Raw genomic sequence first — 12,967 nt, 5'->3', positions numbered from 1 at the left:
CATAATCAAGGACCTACCAAGGAGAAAAGCAACCCCCCCCACACACACACATGGACTCTTGTGTATATAAAGAGAGAAGAAATTCAAAATTGACCAGCATTAATTGGGTAATAAAGGTCTGCAAGCAAATAACCAGCTCAGAGAGCACCAAGGACTCCACAGCTAAAGTTCCTTTATCAAGTAGCTTCCTAATTAGGTAGTTCCTTAATTTGGTGGTTCTCTAATCAAGGAACTATCAAGGAGAAAACCACAGCCAGTTGCACTGAGGTTGCCTAGTTGGGTAATGAAACGTCTGCAAGAAAACCACCAGGCTTAAACAGCACCATGGACAGCACCACATATAAGTTCCCTGACGGGGCAAGTTTTCCAAGAAACTTGTTTTGGGACCATTTTTGATAGACCTGCTTTGCATCATTCCTTCCCTGTGCAACTACAAACCTTGCAACTTTAGAAACAGCTGGAAACTCCTCTGCTCTGCTTTTGGATCTGAGCATCCTTCAGTTAGCTGTTATTGTTGCTTTATGTTTCCCATAAAGCTGTTTCAGTCGGCCCTAACTTTATACGGTTTGAGTGCTTTTAATCTGGACGGGTTCCCAGCTTTGGAATTGCATTTTTAATCGTGAAAAAAGCACATCGCAAATATTGTCAAGAAAGAAATGCTTATGGAGACCGCTACAAAATACCAGTAAAGTTTGTAGCTTAAGACCTGTAGATCTAGTTTTGGTCACCACGCTACAAAAAAAGATGTTTGAAAAAAGTATGGAGAAGAGCAACCAAGATGATTAAAAACCTGGAGACAAAAACACATGAAGAACGGTTGCAGGAACGGGGTGTGGCTAGTCTAGAGAAAAGAAGGACTAGTGGGAACATGATAGCAGTGTTACAGTATTTGAGGGGCTGCCACAAAGAAGAGGGGTCAACCTATTTTCCAAAGCACCAGAAGGCAAGACAAGAAACAATGGATGGAAACTAATCAAGGAGGGAAGCAACCTGGAACTAAGGAGAAACTTCCTAACAGGGAGGAGAATTAACCAGTGGAACGGCTTTGCCTTTAGACGTTGTGGGTGCTCCATCACTGGAGGTTTTTAAGAAGAGGCTGGACAGCCACTTGTCTGAAATGGTACCTTCCACCTCTATTCTAAGCTTGTAAGCCGCCCTGAGTCTTCGGAGAAGGGCGGGATATAAATGGAATTAAAATAAAAAATAAAATAAAATATTCTATTCTAAACAGCAGATCATCTTTCTTTGCACTGGTGAACCACATTGGTAAAGTGGCAATGCGGTAGTCAGACAGCAGAGGGCCTACATTGTCCACAGAAAGATCACGCTTTGGACGGGCACAGCAATTTCTGGAATGGAATGTTATTAAATTTGCTATTTATTGCTGATTGGATCAGTATATAAGCTTTGCAAGGGAACAGCTGGTGGTGCACCCTTAAATCAAGGTCTGATCTGCACATTTAAGCTCACAGCCCTTTTCTGTGTTTAAAATTGATTTTTTTCTCTCTCTGTCCTTCCTTCCCTACACACGTGCGCACGCGCGCGCGCGCACACACACACACACACAGAGGGAAAGATGCAATCTGTGTGCGCATGCTGCATTGTTGCAGCACGGCGCTATTTCAGATTGAAGAAAAGTCACTCCTCCTGAAACGCTATGAATCAGATTTCTCCCAGATTCTTTGTTTATAATTCACCGGTTTAAACATACGCATGAATCTGGTCCGTGCAGTGAGGCAGTCTTTTCTCTGTCACGCTGGCTGGGACTGAATTGCTTTGCTTCACTTCAGAGCATTGAAATGAGTTGAGTCGATTCGGGCAGCCTCTTCAGCTCACTGCCCCTTTTGTGTTAAGGGAGGATAGAACAGAATAGAGCTGGAAGGGACCTTGGAGGTCTTCTAGTCCAGCCCCATGCTCGAGCAAGGGGCTGGTACCATTTCAGACAAGTGAATGTCTAGTCTCTTCTTAAAAATGTCCAGTGATGGAACGCCCACGATTTCTGAAGGCAAAGCTGTTTCACTGGTTGATTGTCCTCACTGTCAGGAAGTTTCTCCTTAATTCCAGGTTGCTTCTCTCTTTGGTCAGTTTCCAACCATGGTTTTTTCCAGCATTTTGAAAGAGAACATTGCCTCAATCAAAGGTTTGTTGACTTGTTCATCTCCTTCGAAGCCCAGAACACTCCTCTGGTTAGTGACATGTCTTCCTATTAAATGCAACAACAAGCTTACATCAAGGTACAGTTCTCAAGGTACAGTTCCAGCACAAATGCCACCTTTACTTATCCTTCCCCCTTAAAAAAACCCCCACAACCACGACACTTGTGGCCTTGACCATCCTGGTTCGTGAAACAGCCTTGAAGTCTTTCTGCATGTCCTGCGAAACCTGGTTTTGCCAGCAGGCTTGGCATTTCATGGAAATGGGGATTTCTTTAATCTTCAATCAGAATAGAGTTGAAAAGGGACCTTGGAGGTCATCTTGTCCAACCTATACCAACCCTACACCATTCTGGACAAATGGCTGTCCAGTCTCTTCTTAAAAACCTCCGGTGGGGAAGTACCCACAGCTTCTGAAGGCAAGCCATTCCGCTGGTTGATTGTTCTCACTGTTAAGGAGGTTTCTAACAGTGATAATTTAATGACAGAAATAATATTGTGATAATTTCATGAGATTGCTGCATTGAGGGTAACATCCAGAGCTCCCCCTTATTCCTTCAGTCAATAATAATAATAATAATAATAATAATAATAATAATAATAATAATAATAATAATAATAATAATAATAATAATAATAATAATAATAATGTTTTAACTGTAGAGTGCTTTTTTTGTAATTGTAATTCAAAGACAGCAAAGTCCACATTTTGGACAGAGAGGACCAAATGGTTTGAAAGAGAGGGTCAAAGAGGCCATCTATGTCAAAACTGAACAGGGTTTCATGTTGTTGTTGTACATCACCCAGAGTCATGTTTTGCGAGATGGACAGCGGACAAATATCGTCAATAAATAAAAATACGCAAGTCCCTCAAGCTGAATTAACCAGACTGGATTCCCCTAGGAACCTTTGGCCAGAGAACTAAAGCTGCTTTATGCAACTTGCGGAGGCAGCTCTGTGACTTTTGAACCACAAGCTGCCTACCCTCATTCTAATCCAATTTTGTTGGTTGTGAGAATGCAGCACTGAGGGATGTCTTCTCTCAGTTAGGGTCTTCTAAACTGGGATGAGCAAGGGTTCAACGAGAACTGCCTGTCTTCAGCAGTTGTGGCCACTCCATCACTGGAGGCTTTTAAAAAGAGACTGGACAGTCATTTATCAGAAATGGTATAGGGTCTCCTGCTGGAGCAGGGGGTTGGACTAGATGACCCCTAGGGTCTTTTCCGACTCCATTATTCTATGTTCTGTGTTCTATGAGACCTACAGGCCCATCTGAAGATGTCCATTTCATTCGGACTCCAAAAGCCATCAGCCTATCATACTTTTAGGGAAAATAAAGTCCTGGACTTACAACAATTCACTTAGTGAGCATTCAAAGTTACAATGGCACTGAAATTCTTCACACTGACCACCTTTGCAGTGTCCCTATAGATACGTCATCAAAATTCAGACGCTTGGCTACTGACTCCTGTTTACGACCGTCGCAGTGTTCTGGAGTCATGCGATCAACTTTTGTGACCTTCTGACATGCAAAATCAATGGGGAAGCCAGATTCACTTAACAGCCATGTTACTAATTTAATAAATGCAGAGATTCACTTAATAACTGTGGCAAGACAGGTCGTAAAATGGGGCAAAATTCACTTTAATGTTTCACTTAGCAGTAAAAATTTTACAGATGCTTTTTTTAAAAAATTTCCTAGCTGGTTGGGGTTTTTTCTCTGCAGCAACTGTAAAGTTTTTCAGCCAGTCGTAGTCACTTGTAGCTTGTAGTAGGGGAATGGGTAAAAACATCATTTCCCATTTGTGGAGCAAAGTGTTTCGGGGAAATATTACTAAAAATAACAACTAATCTCTCATATCCTGCTGCACAAGCTAACCTGAGATTCTGAAAAAAGAAAATAAAGGTTGGATTTGTCTGTGTAAAGACTCTTGATGCAGATCGCAGCTTCCAAGATATTTCATCTCTGGATCTTTCTTTCTTTCTTTCTTTCTTTCTTTCTTTCTTTCTTTCTTTCTTTCTTTCTTTCTTTCTTTCTTTCTTTCTTTCTTTCTTTCTTTCTTTCTTTCATTCTCTCCTTCCTTCCTCCTTCCTTCTTTCCTTCCTTCCTTCCTTCCTTCCTTCCTTCCTTTCTTTCTTTCTTTCTTTCTTTCTTTTTTTCATTCTCTCCTTCCTTCCTTCCTTTCTTTCTTTCTTTCTTTCTTTCTTTCTTTCTTTCTTTCTTTCTTTCTTTCTTTCTTTCTTTCTCTTTCTTTCTTTCTTTTCATTCTCCCCTTCCTTCCTTCCTTCCTTCCTTCCTTCCTTCCTTCCTTCCTTCCTTCCTTCCTTCCTTCCTTCCTTTCTTTCTTTCTTTCTTTCTTTCTCTCTTTCTTTCTTTCTTTCTTTCTTTCTTTCTTTTTCTTTCTTTTCATTCTCCCTTCCTCCTTCCTTCCTTCCTTCCTTCCTTATTTTCTTTCTTTCTTTCTTTCTTTCTTTCTTTCTTTCTTTCTTTCTTTCTTTCTTTCTTTCTTTCCTTCCTTCCTTCCTTCCTTCCTTCCTTCCTTCCTTCCTTCCTTCCTTCCTTCCTTTCTTTCTTTTCTTTCTTTCTTTCTTTCTTTCTTTCTTTCTTTCTTTCTTTCTTTCTCCCTTTATCTTTCTTTCTTTCTTTCTTTCTTTCTTTCTTTCTTTCTTTCTTTCTTTCTTTCTTTCTTTCTTTCTTTCTTTCTTACTTACTTTCTTTCTTTCTTTCTTTCTTTCTTTCTTTCTCCTTTCTTTCTTTCTTTCTTTCTTTCTTTCTTTCTTTCTTTCTCTTTCTTTCTTTCTTTTCATTCTCCCCTTCCTTCTTCCTTCCTTCCTTCCTTCCTTCCTTCCTTCCTTCCTTCCTTCCTTCCTTCCTTCCTTCCTTCCTTATTTTCTCTCTCTCTCTCTTTCTTTCTTTCTTTCTTTCTTTCTTTCTTTCTTTCTTTCTTTCTTTCTTTCTTTCTTCTTTTCTCCCTCCCTCCCTCCCTCCCTCCCTCCCTCCCTCTCTACATCATTTGCTTTCCTGTTAGGTCCCTCTGTCCAACCTCTGCTTTCACAACTGCAACAACACATATAAAACCATTGTCTTTCTACTGGTGCTTCCGAGCAGAAATTCACAAGTGCTTAGGATAATATGGCAGTGTTGCTGGGGCCTAAACTAATTGCACATGCAACAAAATATGCTTGGCCTGACAATCCAAACTCTTCCTTTCTACATTTGGTCCGTTCTGTACTAAAAAAATGAAAGGCAAGGGTGTCTGCTGGGATAACCAAGCCATGGAATTTGTTCCAGATGTCAGGAAAGCTCGCTCTGCCCCCCAGAGCAGCCGTTCTCCTATAAGCCATCTGAACGCTACATTAACTGTTTCACTCTGGAGGATAAGACATAAATTACAACCTATTGGAATCTAATTGTACTTTCTTACCTGGTTGCTCATTATCCCTTATTCATGAAAAGAGAGAACATTAAAAAGTTTAAACCTGAATTCCAATAAAATATTTAAGAATTAATTCTGACAAAGAGCTACTTTAGTCAAATGTGTGTTGGATCATCTTTCTTGACCTTGGGGTGGGTGGGGGGATTTCAGTACAGTTTCAGTTCTGGATTCAATATTTTCAGGGCTTAATTTGAGGAAGATTCGGATCCAGGCATGTCTCAGTAGCAGATGACATTTTCAGAAATCCCTTTTCCACAGTCCCAGGGATATGACTGCGGAGGAATGCATACAAATTTTTTGCAAAAGTCTATAGATGCATGAAAATCACCTTTACGTTGTGCGCATGCAGAAATTTAATTCCTGTAAGGGCAAAATAAGTCTCTCTCTTAAGAAAAGGAAAAATATGATCTTCTCACGTTCATCCTTTTTTCTTTGATCCTCTGTGACCTACTTCTGGTCATTTCAATGCATTTCAATGCAGAAGGATAGTATCAAGATCATGAGCAGTGATGATACCTCTTTATACTGCACTAGGGAGGCATCCAGTTTTGGTCACCACAATACAAAAACAAAAAAAAACACGTTGAGTTTCTCAAAAGAGTGCAGAGAAGAGCAACAAAGATGATTAAGGAACCGGAGGCTAAAACATGCAATGAACAATTGAGGGAACGAGGTATGTCTAGTCTAACAAAGAGAAGGACTAGGGGTGACATGACAGCTGTTGTCAGAATCCATTTATATCTCATTTCTAACTATCTCCTCTGAGCTAACCCCAAATCTCATCTCCCCCTGGATTCTGCCATTCCCAAGCTTTATGGCTTTCACTTCCTCCCTTAAATGTAACCTTTGTTTATTCTGCCTGCCTGCTATCCATCACAAGATAATCAATTGCTTTCTCACTAGGCATTCCCTCTCAAACTATGGGCAACTAGGAAAGGGGGTAGGAAAGGGAGACATACAACCCTTGGGAATCTGGTTTGTTTCTCCGAATGAAGTGTGAAGTGGGTGGAAATGATCCTGCTGCAAATGGACTGTTATCTCTCCTTTCCCACGATGGGCTTACCACCTGGAGCTTGGCTGATCCGGAACTAACCGAATGAACCGTGGGGTGGGGTTTTGCTTGGGGACACTTTAAAAATATCGATCTGTGAGGGAATTCCTCAGATCCTGTCTATTATGCCTGCCATCTCCTGTTTCTTGGTAAACGTTCCCGCTTGGAAAACCTTGTCTCCAAGAGTCCTTCTTTCTTAAGATGTGGGCTGAAGTGGGTTCTGACAGCTGTCTTCTAATATTTGAGGGGCTGTCACAGAGAAGAGGGGGTCGAGTCATTGTCCCAAGCACCTGAGGTCAGGAGAGGAAGTGATGGATGGAAGATTGTTAAACCCGCCATCCTGGGCCCAACGTTTGGGAAGCCAGGCTCTGCCTGTCACAAGCCAGGACAAAGGGTGAGTGATGGAGGAGTAACACCTCCTTAAAAAACCTTGGTCCAGTTGGCCCGGCTGGTAGCACCTTGTAAGGGCCCCTTTCCAGGGTTACAGGAGAAGATGGTCAACAGTTTTGAAGGCGGAAGAGGATCCTTTGTCACAAGAGCAGATAAAGTGGAGGAACAGTCGTCACTTAGCAGTTTCTCTACTTCTGTGAAGCTGCTGCAAAAGATGTTGGTTCTCCAGAGGAACAGCCTCTTAACACCTGGCAGCAGGTATGAAATGTCTTCAATGACAGACAGAGTGACACATCAGTTGGAGGACCCCAGTGGTATCAACAGTAATGCCTACTCAAATTTTGGGTCTGAATGGAGGGAAGATGGTTAAAGAGAGGTCCAACCTAGAATTAAGGAGAAGTTTCCTGACAGCGAGAACAATCAACCAGTGCAATGGCTTGCCTTCGGAAGTTGTGGGTGCTCCATCGCTGGAGATGTTCAAGAGGAGACTGGACAGTCATTTATCTGAATTGGTATAGGGTCTCCTGCTTGATCAGGGCATTGGACTAGATAACCCCCAGGGTCCCTTCCAACTCTATCATTCCATGCTCTATGAGACCTACAGGCCCATTTGAAGATGTCCATGTCATTCAGACTCCAAAGGCAGTCATTTATCTGAAATAGTATAGGGTCTCCTGCTTGAGCAGGGAGTTGGACTAGATGACCTCCATGGTCCCTTCTACCCTATTATTCTATGTACTATGTTTCCTAGATTCAGCCAGCTCCAGCAAATAAAGACTTACATCAATATTTTTTCAAGCTTGGCAACTTTAAGGTGTGTGGACTTCAACTCCCTGAATTCCCCCACCCCCACGTGCTCCGTTGCAATGTCTGAGGTTATTTCTGGTCTAGAGCTCTACAGTGACCACTTTGTCCCTCCAATGGTCTTGACACTTATAATATATACAGTATATAAAAAGGTAAATGTTCCCCCGCACGTGTGTGCTAGTCGTTTCTGACTCTAGGGGCCGGTGCTCATCTCCGTTTCAAAGCCGAAGAGCCAGCGCTTGTCCGAGGACGTCTCCGTGGTCATGTGGCCGGCATGACTAGACGCCAAAGGCGCACGGAACGCTGTTACCTTCCCACCATAGTGGTCCCTATTTTTCTACTTGCATTTTTACGTGCTTTCGAACTGCTAGGTTGGCAGAAGCTGGGACGAGTAACAGGCGCTCACTCTGTTACGCGGCACTCGGGATTCGACCCGCCAAACTGCCGACCTTCTGATCGACAAGCTCAGCGTCCTAACCCACTGAGCCCCCGTGTCCCTCTACAGTATATAAATGTATATAATTTCCAATAAAGGAGAACATTTGTAGCTCAGGGTTGACAGGAGGTTGTGCTTGCTGGTTTTTTTTTTGCAATTCTGTTTCCTACCTAATCTAGATAACATTGTCACTAGCACTTAGGTTACCTAGTTTAGGTAATGAAACATCTGCAAGAAAACAAGCAAGCTCAGAGAACATCAAGGACCCCTCATATATAATTTCGATCTCTGTCTCTCTAGATCTAGATAGATACTGTGTGATTCTGGGTAAAGATTTGGAGGTGGCTATCTGCAGAGGGACAACAGTGAGGCAAGTGACTTCATCCACTTTGATATCGTCGTTCAAACTCCATGAACTGCTTGCTACACCTTATTCAAGTCAGGGTGTTACAATATGAATGTTGTCCTTTGCATCATTTACATGCTGGCTGGGGAATTCTGGGAGTTGAAGTCCACACACCTTAAAGTCGCTGAGGTTGAGAAACACTGCTCTACTGATTTATCTTCAGCTGAATCTTCCCGAAAGGCGGATTCCTCTGAGCTCCACGTAGATTCACTGGCATATATATTTAATAAGCAAATGCATGTTCTATATGTTGAACAACTCTAGGACAGTAGTTTGGCTTTGACTGGAAACAGGCAGAAACCCTTTGGAAAACATTTCCAAACAGGGCAAGAAAGTGAGGGCTGACATTTGATTCCCATTATTAAAAAGATGAGAATTTAAGCAGAGTTATTCCTTTTATTTTCAGAAGAAGAAACCTGTCACATGACTCCAAAATTAAAACAGACTGTAGTGTAACAGTGACTCCAGACAACACAGAAACATGCAAACCTCTAAGATGTTCAGATATTTATTCTGGCAAGAAAGTTGGAAAAAACAGGAACAGGAGACAACAAAAAAGCTACGCCCCATCCAGCATGTACTCATTTGCAACTTTTATTAGGAAGCGGATTTATTTGCAGTAAGAAATGGATTATTTTTGCAATTGTAAAACGAAAAGTGGAAATATACAAATTGAATAAACAAACCATAGCACAGGGGTTCTCCAACCTTGGCCACTTTAGGACTTGTGGACTTCAACTCCCAGAATTCCTCAGCCAGCTTTGCTGGCTGAGGAATTCTGGGAGTTGAACTCCACAAGTCTTAAAGCAGCCAAGGTTGAGGACCCCTGCCTTAGCAGCTTGCTCTTTACTGGTATGGAGTAACTGATATAGTAACTTTCTTAGCGCTCTTAAGCAATTGGGGTTGAACTGTTTGCGAAGAATCTTCATCAATGTAGTGTAGAGATGTTAGCACCTCAGCAGTGGCCTCAGGAGTCTCCGTCTCTTTCCTGCTCATTATCACAGAAGCAGCAAAGTTTGAAGAAAGTTGGCCTGCTGTCAGCGGATCGTCTGCTGGGGCCGAAGCGTCCTTTACTCTGTGCGTTTGCAAAACGCTTTTATTACAGTTAATCATAACGCCGCTCGCCAGGAACACCACGGCGGCGCCAAAGCCAACGTAAACAGCAGCTCCCACCTCCTGGTGCTTTGGAATCGTGGGCATTTTGAAAGACTCGGGAAAGCGGATGTCTCTGTTCTCCAAGATGGAATGCAGGTTCCAGGAAATTGGAATCAAGGTAATGATTCCGGCTAGAAAGTACAGAAGACCTCCAACGTTAAACAAGGTGAGCAAGAAAGGTTTGTGGGTTGTGACTTGCACAAGGTTCCACAAGGCAAAGGTCATGAGGGTGATGGCCACCACTCCTAGAATGCAGCTCAAGGTCATCAGATCTTGAGCCAAAAATATCTCCTTGGGCAGCATGCTCATCTGTTCGGTGAACTCCTCACAGTGGATGTACCTGTTGTCGGGATGGGTGCTGTGCAGATAACAGGCCCTCCAGATTCCGACCCACACCACGCCCGGATACATACCGTCCTCACTTTGTACCTGCCATATTCTCCAACGCACAACTGTAGAAACAGTACACATGATGGATGCCAAGACACCAAGGAAATAACCAGCTAACTGGGCCCTATTAATCCAGTCTATCCAATTGGTAACCATGGTTTGTTTTTCACTTGGTAGTTGCCCTTTGAGTGATTTGTTGGTCCTGGAGATGAACGTAGGATTCCTGAGATCAAATCAAAAGAAAATAGTGCATTATATATTTACAGGTGGTTCATTTAATGACCGTTCAAAGTTACAACGGCACTGAGAAAAGTGATTTATGACTGTTTTTCACGCTTATGACCTTTGCGGCATCTCCATGGTCTCGTGATCAAAATTCAGATGCTCGACAACTGACTCATATTTATGACAGTCGCAGTGTCCCAGGATCATATGATCCCCCTTTTACGACCCTATGACAATCAAAGTCAATGGGAACCAGATTCGCTTAACATCTGTATTACGGTACTAAATTAACAACTGCAATTATCCATTTAACAACTGGGGCAAGAAAGGTCATGATATGAAGCAACATTCACTTAGCAAATGTCTCAGTTAACAACAGAAATGTTGAGCTGAATTGTGGTCATAAGTCAAGGACTACCTGTATACTCTTATGTGAACCCTTGGACACTAAATCCACGAATATAGTATAAAAAACTTTCACCATTGATTCCACTGGGAATATATTTCCCTCCCATCTGATTTCTTAATGATACATTTATTAATTTTTTTAAAAAATGTAATGCACACATCACTCAGCTCACTCTAAGCAGTTTATAAGTAAAAAAAAATAACGTTTATTCGAAAGTCACAAAAATAACGTACCCTAAAAATATTTATGTTGCGTACAAGAAGCAATGCATTTTAAAAGGCTTAAATCAAGTAGATTGGGATTAAAACACCAGTCAAATAGCCAAACGTCAAGAAAAAAGCAAGGCATTATTTATGAGATGCAGGCAAACATCAGATATGTTATGAGTATCAAAAGTTCAAGTTTTCAAAAGGCAACTGGACTTTCTTTGATTTTCCTTGAAGACGTTTCATCTCATCCAAGAAGCTTTTCCTTGAAGAAACATGTAGTCTAGTTGCCTTTTGAAGAAGCATCTTCGGGACAACCATGATCTGGATGACTGAGAATCTCCATAGGTGTCTGTCAAAAGTTAAGAAATCCTTAACCCATTAACATAATTTAATTTTCCTTCTTTCTACATACCACAAACTGAACAGTATATGTTATTTAAACATTAAACTTAAGACCAACTTAGAATCCAGGTAAAAGTTCACATCACTGGAAACCAGATATTCTGAGCCCCTTAATTTGTAGCCAGATTATCTTCATCCCTTCTCATTGGCAAAAGACTTAGATTATCAACCATGTTGGTGATTATGAGTTTGCTGAAACAAAACCAAGATGGAATAGTTTAGCTTTCATTTATGCAATGCATGTGCCCGTAATCCCTAATGGCACACAAACAAGGATACAACATAGTAGGAAGAATTTCTTCTTGGATAACTGGAATATCTGTAATAGTTTTTCACAAATGAGTCTTCTGTATAGTACCAGAGTTTTTGAACCTCAACAACTTTAAGTTGTTGTGCGGCTTGAATGAGCAGGTGTCATTGTGAAAGGTAGCTTACGCAAAAGCAGTGGAATTACATTTGAAGTAAAAATTGAAAGCACCTCAATTGGTGACTACGGACAGATAGGATAGCAGCTGTCTCTCACTGTCTTCAGTGCCGAATGACCAGCGTCTCTTCTCCTCCAAAATGTCCGTTTTCAACTGTCACTGGACATTCCAACTGCCATTCCTCAATTGACAAACAACGGAATTCCAGTGATGGAACTCAGTCAACAGTCCCCATCTTTCCTTTCGAATTACCTTATACATTTATATACAAACAAAACAGACAAGGCCAATAGATGTGGTGTACTCTCAGTGTGTTAAATTTCTTGCATGTCCCTCAATCTGCTAAGTTCTCCCCTAAAGCAACTTGGAAGTATAAAAAGTTCAGAGAAGATGCTTTACAACAAACCAAAAGGATCAATATGTACAGGAAGGAGCTGAAAACCAAGAGCCAGCAGTGGAGAAGAGGGAGATGGGCTGGAGGTGAACACTTTGGCCTCTAAGTCATCTTCCCACTCCGAAGAAGATTCAAACACCATCCAGTTTAAGACAAGATCTGATGCTGCAATGGGTTAAGGCCTTTACTTTAAATGAAATAAGATTTATCAGCCGTCTCAGAAAGCATCAATAAAGCTTTTAAAGACTTGTTAAGTAAAATATCAGACATTATTCAGAATACAGCTGGAAGGGACCTTGGAGGTCATCTAGTCCAACCCCCTGCTCAGGCAGGAAGCCCTATACCATTTCAGGCAAATGGCTGTCCAGTCTCTTCTTAAAAACTTCCAGTGTTGGAGCATTCACAGCTTCTGGAGGCAAGTTGTTCCACTGATTAATTTTTCTGTCAGAAAAATGTCTCCTTAGTTCCAGGTTGTTTCTATCCATGATTAGTTTCCATCCATTGTTTTCTTGTCCTCAGTGCTTTGGAAAATAGGTTGACCCCCTCCCTCTTCTTTGTTGTAGCCCTTCAAAATTGAAATACTGCTATCATGTCCTTCTTTTCTCTAGATTATCCATACCCAATTCCTGCAACTTGGCTTAATATGTCTTAGTCTCCAAGCCTTTAATCTTTTAATTT

This window comes from Vipera berus (genome assembly GCF_964194415.1).
Source record: "Vipera berus genome assembly, chromosome: 11".
Taxonomy (NCBI): Eukaryota; Metazoa; Chordata; class Lepidosauria; order Squamata; family Viperidae; genus Vipera; species Vipera berus.
Note: the sequence above shows the minus strand (reverse complement) of the source record.